This window comes from Xyrauchen texanus, chromosome 13 (genome assembly GCF_025860055.1).
Source record: "Xyrauchen texanus isolate HMW12.3.18 chromosome 13, RBS_HiC_50CHRs, whole genome shotgun sequence".
Lineage (NCBI taxonomy): Eukaryota > Metazoa > Chordata > Actinopteri > Cypriniformes > Catostomidae > Xyrauchen > Xyrauchen texanus.
The window spans coordinates 15,037,710-15,049,751 of record NC_068288.1 but is presented as its reverse complement, the minus strand read 5'-3'; the positions used below and the strand labels follow the sequence as shown (position 1 = coordinate 15,049,751).

Below are 12,042 nucleotides of genomic sequence, written 5' to 3'. Positions count from 1 at the left end.
ATACGGATCTGTTCATTAATATTAATAAATGCATTCATGTATATTTACATTGATCATTAATCACATTAGAGCAATAAATAAATGTGTCTTTCAGAGGCTTTATATGGAGTTATGATGAAAATAAGATGCATTTCAAACTGTTCTGAGACCAGTGCAGACAGACAGCACACTGGAGTTTAAGTCATGCACTAAATAGGGAGCAAGGGAGCATCCTATAGCTCTCTATGCAGTTAAGTGCATTCACTAAATAGGGAGCAAGGGAGCATCCTATAGCTCTCTATGCAGTTAAGTGCATTCACTCAATAGGGAGCAAGGGAGCATCCTATAGCTCTCTATGCAGTTAAGTGCATTCACACATAACATCTGATCAAAAGTTCAGTTTCAGGCTGCAGATGATGTTTGGATCATGGGACAATGATCATCAGTACATAGATTCAACATTTATAATGGATCATTTTATTTGAACATGGGTGACAGTGATTGGATGATCAATCTGAATTAATTATGATAATTTATGATGTTCTAATGATTATGATGTCTGTAACGTCTCAAAAACATGAATAATCAACACTCCTGGACACATAATAAACTATTTTATAAAAAAAAAAGAAAACACTTTCTACTGCTTGGTATTTACAATTTCACAACTTAGTCCCGCTGTCCACATATGAGGACATTTTTTTTTATTTTTTATATTTACTTTAGAAAAATAAATTTTTAGGTGCTACTAGTTAAAAATCAAAAAGGGAAATGGAAAGGAGGTTAAGGTGAGCATTTGAACACGGTTATGGGTTACCAAATTACATTTGGATGTTTCATGTGGATTACACTGCTGATCTTATAGAGTACAGAATTAATGAATGAGGATGAGGAGCACGTAAAAAACACTCCTATTAATTAAACACAAGAATTATTATTTTTTTTTTTCAGTTTAATGTGAAAATAAAGACTTTAACTTCAATGCATGCTCATAAACTAAATACTCCTGGCAACCTTCCAGTAGCCTCTGAGCAGCACTTACTGCTATTTACTGCAGCAATCAATGAAGTAAAAATAGCTCCAAGAAAAGGAATGTCTCTAACAAGGAGCCAGTAAAAGGGATATGAGCACTTAAGAATTTAGAAAAATCGATATAAAAGATCCTTACATTTATAAAACATGTATTACATTTCGGTTGGTAATGGCAAAGCAATATAAAAGGGGGCATGTAGAGGAGGGATTCTAAAATATTAAAAGTTATAGAACACATAGAGTTCCCTTTCAGTTCAGTGCACTCAACATTGCTGTGAGCACTATAGGGAGTGCCCTTCACACAACCTTGTTGAAACCCTTATACAATCATGCCAGTGTCTGAGCCCCGCCCCTTTAGGCACGCATTAGGCCTATATATGTGGCAGAGGTGGGTAGAGTAGCCAAAAACTGTACTCAAGTAAAAGTACAATTACTTTATTAAATAATTACTCAACTAGAAGTAAAAGTACTAACATAAATAATTACTTGAGTAAAAGTAGTAAATCGTTACTTTATATTGGACGATAACTCCCCTATATTCCATTACATAATATACATTTAACATATTACAGATTTATTATTTTTTTCTCCATATATTGAAAGTGAATGGTGACTGAGACCAGAGCCGGCCCAAGGCATAAGCGAACTAAGCGGCTGCTTAGGGCCCCGGTGGCCACCAGGGGGCCCCCAAGAGCACACCATTTTTTTTATTTTTTTATTTTTTTTATTTTTTTTTATTATACTGTCAATGGACAATGCTAATTATACAAAATCGCAATATTAAACGCAATATTATGTTAACGGGCTGCAGGATGCAAGCACATTCAGACAGTAAAACAGCACATGGACATCTCCTCTGGTGCAGAGAAAAGGAAAAAGAAGAAAACAGAGGAAGAGAAAATACAGCATGATAAAGGTATGTTAAGTAGCTAGGCTAAGTTACGAGCTAACATTAGCTGGCTAGTTAGTTAACATAGCCTATGTAGCATATCTTCTTTTTTAGGAAAGTTTGATTAATCATCCGTAAATACCCTTGACATCTTAATATATTATAGTACAACATATTACTTTGTAAGTTTTAGATTAACGTTTTTGTCTTCTGTGTAAAAAATAACTTTCCTGGGTGTATATTTTTGTAATAAAAATAAGATTCTGTTCCATAAACTTTGTACTGATAACAACGTAACATTATTTACATTAGTCTACCATTTTGGGGTCTTTGCTATTATATTCCAATATCATTATGCCTCAGTTAGCTGTTATAGATTAAGAGTTGTTGTTTAGGAGTACAGATGGCTTGCTGCTGTGTATAATAATTTGTGTTGAGAAAATAACATATTTTGTCAAATATTCTGTCAAATATGTACTCTTACGAAACTTCCCTAGGAGCACTGTTGAAATATTTTGGACGTGGGGCACAACCAATGCCACCTGCCCCAAGTGCCCCGAGTGCCAGTGCTACAGCTGATGATGATTTTTCAACAATCCCAGATCAATATATTTATATGGATAAACCATGCCTTTGTTTTTGACAGACAGTTGCATTACATCTAACATGGCTAGCTTTTATTATTATTTTCATCTTTCATCAGGTCCATCCTCTGCATGTGAGCAGCACTTCCCATCATGTACAAATCAAATTCTGCTTAGGGCCCCATAAAGGCTTGGGCCGGCCCTGACTGAGACTGTCAGTCCCTAACATTCTGAATAACATCTTTTGTGTTCCACAGAATACAGAAGGTCACACGGGTTTGGAACAAAATGAGGATAGAGAAATGATGACAGAATATTACATTATGTCTGACCTTCACTTTAAAGGGACAGTACACCCAAAAATGAAAATTCTCTCATCATTTATTCACTCTCATGCCATCCCAGATGTGTGTGACTTTCTTTCTTCTGCAGAACACAAATATAATATAAGATATAATAATCTCCCAATAAAGATTGTAATAATCTCCCAATAAATGACATGAAACTCAATAAAGTAACAACAGTAATGCCGCCCATTGTAACAAAGTAAAAGTAAATATTTTTCATTAGAAATGTACTTGAGTGAGAGTAAAAAGTCCCCACTTTCAAACCAACTCTAAAAGTACATAGGCCAGAAGCTGTGAGTGACAGAGCATAATACCCATCGTCAGAGCTGCCCAACATAATGAGGCCATGCGCTTCAATAGAGGGCCGGAGCTCATCACGCACATATTGCACAGGTGAGGACGTTAGATCGGAAGTTTGGGGGGCTCGCAGGGCTTGCGCCGGCAAGAGATCCTCCTTTAATTCTTCCAGCTCAACCTCACTACAGATTTGGTGCTGCAAGCCATGAAAGCTACTGCTCAGGCCATCGGCAATATTTGGCTAACCCTCAGGGAGATGCGTGATGCAGAGAAAGTCGCCCTCTTCGACACCCCTGTGTCGCCCAACGGTCTCTTTGGCAATGCCGTGGAAGGCTTTTTAGAGTGCTTCATCAAGCGATTAAACATTTTCTGCCAAAGAAAAGTAGCACTTTCCCTTTCCCGGCAGGCTCCCGATCTAATTATGGTTAGTGCCCAGCAACCTAAAGCTACTATTGAGCTGTCTGTGAAGCCACGCAAACCGTGGCCCAAGCGTAAGCACCCGAAAACGTGCCGATGAAAAAAACTCAGGCCGGGCAGTAGAAACATTCCTGACATGCCAAGCCCCGTGAAGAGGAGCCCCGAGCTAGCTCAGAGCTCAGAGCCGAAGATGGTTATATTTGTGGCACACAGTCTTTCTCACCTCTTCCCCAATACTTCAAAATGTTGCTCCTGTGTATTACTAAAACAGAGGTTGTTCTCACAAAAGAAAAAACACACCAGTTATACAAACACGGGACCCTCACACAATCTCAGAAAAAGGGCCATTTCCTCTTCAAGTATCACACGCTATGCTCAACCGCTTCCCTATGATGAGCAGCGCTCTTATCTCTTATAGCGATATATCAATAAACCCGCTGTTCCGCTGCAGGAACGCGTGGCGAGCCCTCGCGGGCGTGTCTGACTGGGTGTTAAAAACGATCGAGTACGGTTATATGATTACATTTGTATGCCAGCCACCATGCTTCACCAGTGTTTTGCAATATGTGGTCCAACCACAGGATGTGATCAGAGATGTGACACACACACAGCGGGGTTTACAACCTGTATTTTCTCCTTCTGAAGAAAGATGGCGGGTTCGGCCAATCCTAGATCTGCAGATGCATGTGTTATGCCGGGTGAGGGCATTGCATACCGTACTGATGTTGAGTGCGCTTGGATTTAGCACTCAGTTTAGGCTGTTGGATCAGCTCTTTATTTGTCATGGAGGATGCACTAAAGGAATGTCTGGCTACAAACAAAGGCTCTCTCGTTGGATCGTTGATGTGATCGCCCTAGCTTACGAATCACAGGGCATGAATAGCCCAATTGGTGTCAAAGTGCATTTAACCAGAGGCATGGCCTCTTCATGGGCACGGACAAACGCTGTGTCCTTACAGGTCATATGTTTGGCAGCAGGATGGTCCTCACAAAACACGTTTGCAAGGTTTTATAACCTGGACGTGGCGTCCATCTCCTCACAAGTCCTCTCTGTATAGAGCACAGTCCAAACACTTATTTTGGGTGGGCTACCAACTATAAACGACACTGCCACCTAATTATATGCTGTAAGCACTCCCATAAGAAATAAAACCTACTTTCCCAACCTTGTTGTGAGGCATAATTTGTGTAGGAACGTGCATGTAAACATGCTCAATGTGAAGATGCTTGAAATCTTTTAAACTCTTTAATAAGACTCTCTACATGTCCCCTTTCATAGTGTTTTGCCATTACCAATTGAAATGTAATAAATAATTAATAAATATCAATGTTAGGGTCTTATATAGATTTTTTATCCACATATCACTTTTCCTGCCACCTTGAAGAGAGATGGTTCCTATTCTAGGAGCTATTTTTACTTCATTGATTGCTGCAGTAAATAGCAAAGGCTGTAAGTGCTGCTCAGAGGCTACTGGAAGGTTACAGGTTGCGGCATGTGTGCCGGCTCTAACTGTTGTTTGTTTTCCACTCCCTCATGTCTGACAGGTGGAGCTGGCACATAAGCATTTCAGTGGGAACGCTGATCAATCACGTGGAGACACTGATCATGGTGATGGGTTGCCCACTGCCACCTGCTTTCCTCTAATTGCACTCCCTTCTTATTCCTCCTGTTTCCCCTCTTTCTTTGCCAGTATTGTACACTGTTGCTGTTCATATGTGCGCTGTTTACGGTGAAGTCCAACTCGTCTCTCTTGTGTAGTTGGAACGAGCTCGAGTATCTGGTTGTCTGTCTACTGAGGTGCGGTGACCTGTCTGCTTGCATTCACCCTCACCAGTTGGTGCCCAGGACTGTGGATTGAAATGATATTCCCTTCTGGTAAAACCGTTCTGTTGAAGCTACATTCAAATGCTTTTGAGGACATGGCCTCCATAGCTGGAAATGTCACCAGCAAAAATGTGCTGCCTCTTTGTCCTTGTAATCCTGAAATTAAGAGGCTGGTGTGGAGGAGAAACAGATCAATATTTAAATCCTTTTTACTATAAATTCTCCTCCCTGCTCAATTTCCACTTAACTTTCACTTACACGTTCTTCTGTTTTTGGTCATGCACATATTTTTTACATATCGCCCCTATGGGGCATGAAGAACCCACACCTATCATGTCACTTTGGAAAATACTGGTTAAACCACTGGAGTCATATGGATCACTTTTATGCTTCCTTTAGAAGTTACAAAGTTCTGGTCACCATTCACTTGCATTGTATGGACCTACAGAGCTGAAATATTCTTCTAAAAATCTTCATTTGTGTTCTGCAGAAGAAAGAAAGTCACACACATCTGGGATGGCATGAGGGTGAGGAAATGATGGGAGACTTTTTATTTTTGAGTGAACTATCTCTTTATAGACATATTGTAGATGAGCAAACAATCTTAAAAATAGTGTGAGTTAGGGAGTCATGTGATGCCATGTGAGAATCGGACGTGTAAACAGCGAGCTCGTTTTAATACTTTTAAAGACATAAACCGGTGAGATTCTATGCACCCTGTTCCATAACTGTTCTAGGAAGACAATATGTCAAAGAATTCAAAATCATCGGGCTCTGGAGCATTAAAAGACACTTACGTGCTCCAGATGACACCCCCGAGAAGCAGGGAGCCAAATTGGTCATGGAAGTGCCGGAAGTTTGCCGTGAAAGGTTGAACATGTCGGCAATGCCGATGAAAGTCACTGCTGAGTTGGAGGATGTTGCAGACGACGTTCACTGAGATGGTTACAAGAGTGGGGGATGTTGAGAAACGGATCAATTATCTGGAGTCATCGGAGAAGTCACTTTTTTTTTTATCTGCTAATCGACTAGTAGGCCCCGATCAATTCTGGCCAAATTTCTGCGATCCTCCAATAAAGATCTCGTGTCATGCAAGGCGAGGAGTAAAGGAAGGCTTTCTAAGAAGAGCCACAGCATTTTATTGTTCCCAGACTTTGCAAATTCGACAAGAGAGAAACGTGATGGATTCAAGGAATGCAAGAAACTCTTACACCAACGGAAGTTCGCCGTTCTTTTTCATTCCCTCAGTGAAATCTGCTGGTGGTGAAATATTTACCTCATTGATATTAATAATGCTTTTAAAGAATTATATCTTGATCTCTATAGTTCCACATCTTCGTCTACTTATGAGGATATTAGAAACTTTGTGGATCCATTAGAACTCCCTAAACTATTCTCTTGATTCTGAGATAAACTTGGAGGAGTTTGGCGAGGTAATTAAGGCCTTGACTACAGGCAAGATCTACTTCCAGAACTGGCTCCACTTTTATTAGAAGTTTATACGGATTCTTTAAAGAATGGAAAACTAGACCAACCATGACACAAGCCCGGATCAGTCTGATTCTTAAACAGGACAAAGATTGAGTGTAAGAGTTACCGTCCAATTTCCCTGATCCAGCTAGACGTAAAAATATTGTAAAACATTTTGGCTAACAGATTAAGTTATGATATCTCTTCATATAGATCAGGTGGGGTTTATTCGGGGCCGCAGCTCTTCTGATAACATCAGGCGTATCATGTGATCAGTGGCGAATGATCAGACTCCGGTCGCTGCATCTCACTTGATGCTGAGAAGGTGTTTGATATGGTAGAATGGGATTATCGTTTTAAGATCTTGGAAATATACGGGTTCGGGAATACTTTTACTGGATGGATTAAGTTACTTTATAGACACCCGGTAGCGGCGGTTCAAACAAATGGATTAATTTCTGATTATTTTACTCTGGATGGGGCACCGGCAGTGTTACCCTCTTCCCCCATTATTGTTCTGTCTTGCCCTGGAATCATCAGCAGCTGCGATAAGAAAGGAGGAGGATTTTCCAGGGGTGATGATGGGAGGTGTGGAGCATAAACTTAGCCCTACTAGATCTATGCCTTGCTTCTTAATTATGTAAATTGTGCATAATTAGCAAATAATTGATTGGAAATAGTTTTTCCTCCACTTATTGTCTTAAACTAAATGTATATATATTCCTGTGAGGCTGTGTGTAAAAAATAAAATGATTTTGAAACCCACATGTTTTCTGTTTTCTTTTCTTTTTAATCTGCCAGCAATCATTCAGGTGTCCAAGTTTGATTGATTCTCTAAATACTTTAAAAAGATGGTGTTTTGTTGTTGCTGTTATTTGTGCGCTTTGTTTTTAAGAGGCGCTTGAATTAATATTCAAAAGCTTTATTGTCACTGTGTTGCTTGGAATTATTTCATATAAGCAACTATCAAAGATAAGCTTTATAGTCTGTTCCTTCAGGCTTTTTTAATGTCATGACATTTCTAATAATCATTTGTAAAACTCTATTTATAAAACAATGTATATAAATGCATTATCTCAATGGCCATTCTGAGGATATGTAATACAACACTCTCATCTAGCGGCCTCTCACCATAATGGCATATAATACTGTATATTCACAATATACTACATCCCCTTACTTAAAACATTAAACTGACAATGCTCAAGATGAATATAACTCACAAGTTTCCAATAAACAAAATATCACTTGTGTGTATTATCAGTTTGAACTAACAGTTTTAGTTTTTCTTAAGTTTGTGCAAATGTACTTGGGGTTCAAAGTATTTTTCTTTTTTCACATTAATTTCACACGTGTCTATTACACATATGTGGTCTTGTCTCATGAATACAGTGTGTACTTTTTTTGCAAAAAATAAATTGAAATGTTACAACATGCCCCATAGGCGGGGCACGGGGGCCTCAGGTCCACGGGGCCCAACAACTAATTTTGTTATTTTTTATAGGAAAGGGGCCCAGAATACCTTACAGCCCTGGTGAGGGGCGCATTGTAACAAGAACATCTTAAAATCCCCCTCTAACAACTGCATCTGATCTATTTAAAAAGACTAGAAGATAAACTACATTTTTATGTCAATAAAATCCATTTATTAATTTTGTCACATATTTAAATTTACATTTATGCATTTGGCAGATGCTTTTATCCAAAGTGACTCACAGTGCACTTATTACAGGGACAATCCCCCCAGAGCAACCTGGAGTTAAGTGTCTTACTCAAGGACACAATGGTGGTGACTGTGGGGCTCGAACCAGCAACCTTCTGAGTACCAATGTATTATACAGAGCACTTATTACAGGGACAATCCCCCCGGAGCAACCTGGAGTTAAGTGTCTTACTCAAGGACACAATGGTGGTGACTGTGGGGATCAAACCAGCAACCTTCTGAGTACCAATGTATTATACAGAGCACTTATTACAGGGACAATCCCCCCGGAGCAACCTGGAGTTAAGTGCCTTACTCAAGGACACAATGGTGGTGACTGTGGGGATCGAACCAGCAACCTTCCGATTACCAGTTCTGATTACTAGATAAGTGCTTTAGCCCACTACACCACCACCACCACAATATTATATATATAAAATATAGCAATAATTTTGACACTTGACAATACATACAGAGCAAAGTCACATTATTGACTGAAATAATGCACAAAAAAAACACACACACACACACACACTCTCTCTCTCACACACACACAAACACACACACACACTCACTCTCTCACACACACACATACACACTCACACATACACACACACACTCACACACTCACACATACACACACACACTCACACATACACACGTATTTAGGGGAATTATGTCAAGTATTTATCTGACTGCATGGAATTGCATATAATAATACATCGCGTACTGGTTTTAGACTTCCGTTAGATTGTGAAGTTATTTTTATTTTCTCAACACACATCAGTCCAAATCAGCTTTATAGAAAATGATGCTGTGATGTCTTAAAATCCTCATTGTGCGGTTAAATGAAGAAAGCGATTGAAAAACACACTATGAAAATGATTTGACTGTGACAAACAAACACAAAACTCCTTTAGATGTTAGTTTATGAAGACAAATAACCTTAAGATAAACTGGTTACTGGAAACCTTTTTGGCCACTACAGATATAAACGCGCGGAAAGATGTTATCGATAAAGTGCGCCGCTTCTCCAGAGTGTCTCAACAGCATTGTTGCGCCCTTGAAGGGCACTTCGCGAAGGGGGTGCCACTCAAAAGGTCGTCCCAAACAAAAGTAAGGAAGTACGTTTTTCACAAAGGACCCTTTCAGAAGATTTTTAGTGAAGGCTACATTCAAACTGTAATGCCATGTTCCCTTCAGAGTGCCCACATCAAGAGCTCTGTCTTTTGTAGGGAGTAGGGCACAGGGGCGATCACTCTCGATTGGCACTCGAATATGTTTTTGCGGAAGAACAGCTGGACCTGTGCGACCAAGGGGTCTGGTTTCAAGACGCAATTTTATGACGTAATGGCACGACTCAATACTTGCATACTTTGTACTACACAGAAAGGAGTACATACTTTCAGAGCGTAGTATAGGTAGGCGAAATAGGACGCAGCAAGCGAAACCTGCTCACTTTGAAAGCTGTTGAAGCGCGATATTTATGTTGACTGAGATTTTTGGATGGACTTAATTTTTTAACTGCAAATCAAGCGATAGACCTGGTCAATCAAAGGCAATCCGAAGGTGATCAGCATCAGTATTGTGGATAGTTGTTTTTGTTTGGCTTTAATCGTAAACGGAGTCCCTCACACGTTGGATATTGTATTACGGTTGCATGAACGAGCGAATTTGCGTGTATTAAAAAATCTTAGTAACTTGTAATTTGGATAAACTGGCGAACTGCGTCCAAGAAAAAGCGTGATACAAGGTGAGTCAGTTTTACACACGTGGCTGTTGTGACAATGTAATGTTTTATTGTGCTCTATTCTATTTAAACAAGCGGTTGCATATCATTTTAAGATTTTCTGCAACGTAGAAGTGTATAAAACGGTATTTGTATTGTTTCGTCTCGTGTTTGAAGTAAAAGTGATTTTTCACCCCGATTGACAACGAGCTTTAAACAGTTGCTAAAGTCTAAAGTGAGTCTCACTCACGTCAGGTTTAAAGTCTAAAGTGAGTCTTTACCCAAAGACTCTGTCGGGTTTAAAGCCTAAAGTGAGTCTTTATCCCAAAGACTCCATCGGGTTTAAAGCCTAAAGTGAGTCTTTATCCCAAAGACTCCGTCGGGTTTAAAGCCTAAAGTGAGTCTTTATCCCAAAGACTCCATCGGGTTTAAAGTCTAAAGTGAGTCTTTACCCAAAGACTCCATCGGGTTTAAAGCCTAAAGTGAGTCTTTATCCCAAAGACTCCATCGGGTTTAAAGTCTAAAGTGAGTCTTTACCCAATGACTGTCAGGTTTAAAGTCTAAAGTGAGTCTTTACCCAAAGACTCCATCGGGTTTAAAGCCTAAAGTGAGTCTTTACCCAATGACTGTCAGGTTTAAAGTCTAAAGTGAGTCTTTACCCAAAGACTCCATCAGGTTTAAAGTCTAAAGTGAGTCTTTACCCAATGACTCCATCAGGTTTAAAGTCTAAAGTGAGTCTTTACCCAATGACTGTCAGGTTTAAAGTCTAAAGTGAGTCTTTACCCAAAGACTCCATCAGGTTTAAAGTCTAAAGTGAGTCTTTACCCAATGACTGTCAGGTTTAAAGTCTAAAGTGAGTCTTTACCCAAAGACTCCATCAGGTTTAAAGTCTAAAGTTAGTCTTTATCCCAAAGACTCCATCGGGTTTAAAGCCTAAAGTGAGTCTTTACCCAATGACTGTCAGGTTTAAAGTCTAAAGTGAGTCTTTACCCAAAGACTCCATCAGGTTTAAAGTCTAAAGTGAGTCTTTACCCAATGACTGTCAGGTTTAAAGTCTAACGTGAGTCTTTACCCAAAGACTCCATCAGGTTTAAAGCCTAAAGTGAGTCTTTACCCAAAGACTCCATCAGGTTTAAAGTCTAAAGTGAGTCTTTACCCAAAGACTCCATCAGGTTTAAAGTCTAAAGTGAGTCTTTACCCCAAAGACTCCATCAGGTTTAAAGTCTAAAGTGAGTCTTTACCCAAAGACTGTCAGGTTTAAAGTCTAAAGTGAGTCTTTACCCAAAGACTGTCAGGTTTAAAGTCTAAAGTGAGTCTTTACCCAATGACTGTCAGGTTTAAAGTCTAAAGTGAGTCTTTACCCAATGACTGTCAGGTTTAAAGTCTAAAGTGAGTCTTTACCCAATGACTGTCAGGTTTAAAGTCTAAAGTGAGTCTTTACCCAATGACTGTCAGGTTTAAAGTCTAAAGTGAGTCTTTACACAAAGACTCCATCGGGTTTAAAGTGTAAAGCGAGTCTTTACCTAAAGACTCAGTCGGATTTAAGTCTAAAGTGAGTCTTTAGTGAGTCTTTACCCAAAGACAGGTTTAAATAACGTGCATTTAACTTCTGACTAACTAACACATTTTAGTTCCCATAACGTTCTGGGAACGTTAAGTTTTGGTTCTCAGAACGTTCTCTGAACAGAATTTTAAGATTCGTATTTTGGTTTGTTTTAGGTTGTAAATTACATACATGTACAACCTAAAACGTTCTCATACCTCTTTGCCA

General features: G+C 39.4%; 1 protein-coding gene across 2 annotated transcripts in view; it reads left to right on the top strand.

Annotated features, from left to right (window-relative positions):
* The first annotated feature begins 10,002 nt into the window (after nucleotides 1–10,002).
* Nucleotides 10,003–12,042, top strand: part of plxnb1b (plexin b1b) — a 90,184-nt gene continuing 88,144 nt past the window's right edge. Inside the window, exon 1 of one of the 2 annotated variants that reach the window (XM_052140940.1) lies at nucleotides 10,003–10,295. The gene's annotated coding sequence lies outside the window, so the exon portion shown is untranslated. The remainder of the gene's footprint in view (nucleotides 10,296–12,042) is intronic. The other variant, XM_052140941.1, reaches the window with a different exon arrangement.